At 42.8% G+C, this 6,049-nt stretch overlaps 1 pseudogene across 1 annotated transcript; it reads right to left on the bottom strand.

Moving 5' to 3' along the window:
- Positions 1–2,811: 2,811 nt before the first annotated feature.
- On the bottom strand, positions 2,812–5,435 carry LOC147966186 (uncharacterized; annotated as a pseudogene). Its single transcript, XR_015608796.1, has 2 exons — positions 3,566–5,435; positions 2,812–3,245 (listed from the first exon to the last, which is right to left on the bottom strand). The product of XR_015608796.1 is annotated as an uncharacterized LOC147966186 (transcript).
- Positions 5,436–6,049: the final 614 nt, after the last annotated feature.

The following is a 6,049-nucleotide window of genomic DNA, read 5'->3' as shown; positions in this document are numbered from 1 at the left end:
ATGTGACGGTTAAAACACATTGAAAATAAGAGCATGCCTAATTGATGAAGATCATGTGGGATTTGTAAGATTTGGGCTAGGGATTGGAGATGGCACGAAGAGGATTTGGGGGAATTCTGGAGCGTTCCTCACCGATCCAGTCTCTTTGTTCTGAGTTATATTTTGTTTGTACACTTTACATTTTAGACCCTACGAAGTCCTCTAATTACATTATTTATACACCAACACTCCCCCTCAAGATGGGGAGAATATGTCGTACATACCCATCTTGGTACAAAACATGGAAAAAGTTTTTTTCCGGGAGTCCTTTTGTAAGTATATCCGCTACTTGACTGGCTGAAGTTACATATGGTAGGCAAATTATCCCTCTATCGAGCTTCTCCTTGATGAAATGACGATCAATCTCTATGTGCTTGGTTCGGTCATGCTGAACAGGGTTATTTGCAATATCAATGGCAGCTTTGTTGTCAGAGTACAACATCAGAGGTTTGTACTTGTACAACCGCAGCTCTGCTAGGAGGATCTGCAACCATAATAACTCACATATGCCATGAGCCATAGATCTAAACTCAGCTTCTGCGGTAGACCGAGCCACCACACTTTGCTTTTTACTTCGCCATGAAACTAGGTTTCCACGAACAAATGCACAGTAACCAGATGCTGAGCGCCTATCATCTAGGGAACCAGCCCAATCAGCATCGGTATAACACTCAACTTGCAAGTCCCCTTGTTTGGTATATAAGAGGCCTTTTCCTGGGCACCCTTTAAGATACCGTAGGATCTTATTTACAGCCTCCATATGAGTTGATTTTGGGTCATGCATGTATTGGCTAACTACACTCACAGCAAAGGCAATATCTGGACGGGTATGAGATAAATATATTAACTTTCCAACTAGTCTCTGGTAGCGCTCTCGATCCACTGGTGTCCCAACATCACTACATAACCGATGATTTTGCTCAATAGGTGTAGCAGCAGGTCGACAACCAAGCATACCAGTTTCCTTGAGCAGATCCAAGATATATTTTCGTTGTGAGAGAAAAATACCCTTCGACCCTCGTGAGACCTCTATACCAAGAAAATATCTTAATTGTCCCAAGTCCTTCACTTCAAACTCATGTGCAAGATGATACTTCAGCTCTGCAACTTCCTTGGAATCATCTCCAGTAATCACAATGTCATCGACATACACTATCAAGATTGCAACCTTGCCATTAATATGCTTATAAAATAGTGTATGGTCAGCATTACTTTGAAAATAACCCCTTTTTAGCATGGCATGTCTAAACCGATCAAACCAAGCACGTGGTGATTGCTTTAAGCCATATAAAGAACGATGTAGGTGCAATACCTTTCCAACAGTTTTACTTGACTCAAATCCAGGCGGTATATGCATGTATACTTCTTCTTGGAGATCACCATGAAGGAAATCATTCTTCACATCCATCTGGTAAATATCCCAATCAAGGTTTGCAGCACATGATATAAGTGTCCTTACTGAATTCATCTTCGCCACAGGTGCAAAGGTCTCTTCATAATCGATTCCATATGTTTGTGTGTAGCCTTTTGCCACAAGCCGGGCTTTATACCTATCCACCTTTCCCTCAGGGGTGTGTTTAATAGTGAATACCCACTTACATCCTACTGGTTGCTTACCTGGTGGTAGATCCACAAGCTCCCAAGTCTCATTCTTCTCCAAGGCTTTCATCTCATCAAGCATTGCTCCCTTCCAGTTTGGGTCCTCTATAGCTATTTTCCAGTTTGATGGTATGGAAACAGAGTCTAAAGAGGCAATAAAGCTTTTGAAGGGTGGAGTGCAATATTCATAGGAAATGAAATTAGCTATATCATGTTTATAATCTTTGAGGTGTCCAGGAATGTTTCGATTTCTTGTAGGTTTCCTCATAGCAATAGGTAGATCATTTTCAGGAGCAAGGATAGATAATTGATTATCACTTTGCCTGATGGTGCTAATAGGAGCAACATGACTAGAGAGGTTATTGTTAGTACCTGGGTCCTCATGCATGTCAAGCTCACCATCTTGTGAAGGAAGTGAAGAGTCTCCTGATGCATCTTGTATGTCTCCATGATCAGAACCATTATTACACCCATCGCTATTTGTCTCCTCCCCCTGATTTCGAACATCATCTAAAGTGGGTAAACCATCTGAAGTGGAAACATGAATAGGGATTAATGGAGATCCTTTAGTACCACTCTCCCCTTCCTGCTGCACTTCAGATGGGGATAAGGCAATGCCAGTGTCATTGGTTGAGCCATAATATGATTCATGTTCACAGAATGTCACATCCATGCTCACAAAAAACCGGCGCTCCGAAGGACACCAACACCGGTAACCCTTTTGAGAAGGAGAATAACCCATGAAAACACATTTGAGGATCTAATTTTCCAACAGAGTTCCTATAATCATGCACAAAGCAAACACACCCAAAGACCTTTGGAGGAACTACAAAATCATTAGATTTAAGAAGACACTCAGCAGGGGTCTTAAGGCCAAGAACCCGAAGAGGCATACGGTTTATCAAGTATGTTGCAGTTTTTATTGCCTCCCCCCAAAGACATTTAGGCACGTTTATGGTAAACATAAGTGAGCGTGCAACCTCAAGCAAATGTCTATTTTTACGCTCTGCAACACCATTTTGTTCTGGAGTGTTAACACATGTAGTTTGATGTTCAATGCCGTTTGAGGCAAGGAACTGTCCAAACTCCTGGTTAATATATTCCGTACCATTGTCTGACCGTAAGATTTTAATAGTTGCCCCATGTTGATTTTTAATAAGAGCACATAAATCCTTAAAAACCGAGCACACATCACTCTTATGCTTCAGGAGATAAAGCCAAGTGTAGCGACTAAAGCAATCGATAAAAGTTACAAACCATCGATGCCCAGAAATTGAACGAACCTCACAGGGTCCCCAAACATCTAAGTGAATCATTTCAAATGGTTTGCCGCTTCTTAATCCTATACTAGGATATGAACCCCTTGTATGTTTAGCCAATTCACAAGCATCACATACAAGGATCTCCCTAGGACACAATTTGAAAAGAGAGGGGTAAATACGAAACAGTGCAGCAAAAGAGAGATGCCCAAGCCTGCGATGGTATAGTAGTAGTTCTTGACTAGGAGACAAGCATAACGCAAAAGCAACTTCATCACTTCCTTCATCAAGATAGTAGAGTCCATCATGCACAGTCCCAGTCCCCAATAGTCTCCTTGTCCCTAGCTCCTGAAAAGCACAACAAGTAGGATCAAACCAACCTCTACAATTGAGAGATTTAGTAATAGAGCTAACTGACAAGAGGTTGACTGGAAAATTAGGAACATGCAAGACAGGAGATAAGGACAATGTCTTGGTGCACCTAACAGATCCACGTCCTGTGATAGGTGCCATGGATCCATCAGCTACACGTACCTTGTCCTTACCTGAACAAGGTGTATAGGAAGTGAATATATTTGAAGCTCCTGTCATGTGGTTTGTAGCTCCTGTATCAATAATCCAAGATTTTGATTGTGTTGTAACATTGTGGGCCTGGTGAGGTGTCATACCTTTGTGTGAAGTAGCATGGAAACTAGATTCAACTGTAGAGGAATCCTGGGAGGAAGACAAGTCTTCTGAGAGTCTAAGCTTGGAGGTGAAATCCTCAAGAGCTCGCACATCTACCACCGGTAGCCTCCCTTGGATGTAGTGAGGTTAGCTTGTCTTTTATGAGCTCCCTGACCTCCCCCTGGCTGAGACTTTCCTTTTTCCCACCAAGTTGGATAGCCATGCAGCTCAAAACATGCATCCTTTGTGTGTCCAGGCCTTTTGCAATGGTTGCAAAAAAGTTTGCTTTTATCTAGTTTACCAAAGGACTTAGGAGCACGACGAGCTTGTATGGATAGGGCTGCACGTGCATCTGATTTTTCTTGACCATGCTCCTTGGGTTGAGCAAGACGAGTCTCCTCCTCAATCACACTGGAAATGATATCGTCAAGGCTTAGCCATTCAGTCTTGGAGAATATAAGCTGACGACGGAGATCAAACTCCTGATTTAGGCCATCAAGGAAGAGCTTGCCCACAAACGGTTCAAACCAGGTATGGTGAACAGTCATGTCATTCTTATCAACAGGCTCAAAAGGGTGGTAATAATGCAACTTCCTGTACAATCTCTTCATCTCACCTGCATACTCAGTCACTGATTTCGAGCCTTGCTTCAAGTTAGTCAACTCATGCATGATGCGAGTAGCCTGCATCTTATTTGACTTTCCTGAAAATTGCTTCTCCAAAGCTTTCCACACTTCAAATATAGTAGTCATAGTCTCAACTTGTTCTCGAATAGGTGGTTCCATGCTTCCTAATAACCAGACCAACACTCTATCATTAATCTGTTTTGTGCTAGTGTCACTTTTCAGTTTCTCTTCATCAGCACTAAGCAATTCTTCATAGCCATGAGAACTCAGAATTAACTGGGCATGACGCGCCTAGCCGATGTAATTGCTCGGTCCAGCCAACTTTACTGGATTAGGCTCAAGTGCATACTTGATTGCTTCAGGAACCACTTTGAGTTGTTGCTGTTGCTGCTCAAATACTTTGCTTAAAATCTCATACAACTTATCCACACTAGAATCCCCTGATTTCTCCTTGGTTGGATCTGCCATGACTCACTACAACCCAACCAGGAGCTAGTCACACAGGACTTGATTTTGCAGCACTCCGCTAGCAACAGTACACTAGTACAAAATGTTGATGGCAAGTAGATGTACTTCTACGAGTTGCTCTCAAATGCACATAGGCACGAGCAGAGTATTTTAATCCGGACACCCAGCAATACGAGCTTTCCAGCGGCACTAATCATAATTGTCCACAAGAAGGCGCACACACTATTTTCTTCTCACACATATGACCAAATGCAGTGACAAAGAAAAGTGAACTGTACTTGTATGCACGCCTGACCAAATCTCACGGGACTAGACCAGGAGAAGCACCAAATGCACGCACCACTATCAATCAGCTAGCCTTGCAATCAATCGGACACCTAGCAAGCTAGCTTACTGCTTGGACATGGGCGACGCAGCATCACCAAGTAATTTCCTGATGGACCAGCCCAAGCATACAACATCCAGCGCAGCCGCACCAGACGGTGGTCGGCGATGCGGCAGGCAACAGTACGCCGGCCGCGGCGCTCCTTCCGCAGCTTCGAGAGAACAGCGGCCGCCGGCGTACGACGGAGATGGGTGCGCAGCAACCAACACCCACAGCCAGAAATCACGGCGACACAGCGCCTCAATCAGCCGCCACCAAGATCAAAATCACATCAGATTAACCTGCCCTGATGCCATGATGAAAATCATGTGAGATTTGTAAGATTTGGGCTAGGGACTGGAGATGGCACGAAGAGGATTTGGGGGAATTCTGGAGCGTTCCTCACCGATCCAGTCTCTCTGTTCTGAGTTATATTTTGTTTGTACACTTTACATTTTAGACCCTACGAAGTCCTCTAATTACATTATTTATACACCAACACTAATAATGTGAAGGGTGCGGCTAGATCCCAGTCGACAGAGATGTAACTAAGTCTCGGTCAAATGACGTATCATGTAAGAAAGAAAGAAAAAAAATCTAAAAAGAAAATTTTGCATGAATACGAAGGTTTGATCTTACAAATATAGCACCGACTGAGACATAACCAAGTCTCAGTCTAAGACTTAGCAAGATTGTTGTGTGAAACATGTGAAATCAGATTAAATGAAATGTGTGAATCTAGATTGTTCGTTCTTCATCTGACAGTTGACAGAGGCAAAAGTCAGGCTACCAAAGTCCAGCCGATCTAAGCCGGAAATTTCACTATGGTAACATCCTTTGGTTTGAGTTTCATAGGAAAAAAACAAGGAGACATTACAATTCACTCAATTTATGTACACCTTTGCATATGTTTTAACTTTGAACTGTGATAACGTTCGATCATTCGGAAATTAGGAACATAACCAGACGAGTATGCCTTCACCTTATTCTACTTTCTCATAAATATGCGTGACATTCCTTCCTTATTA

Source organism: Triticum urartu, chromosome 6A (assembly GCF_056163025.1).
Source record: "Triticum urartu cultivar PI428250 chromosome 6A, HENAU_Tu73, whole genome shotgun sequence".
Lineage (NCBI taxonomy): Eukaryota > Viridiplantae > Streptophyta > Magnoliopsida > Poales > Poaceae > Triticum > Triticum urartu.
This window is presented reverse-complemented; position numbering and strand designations above follow the sequence as displayed.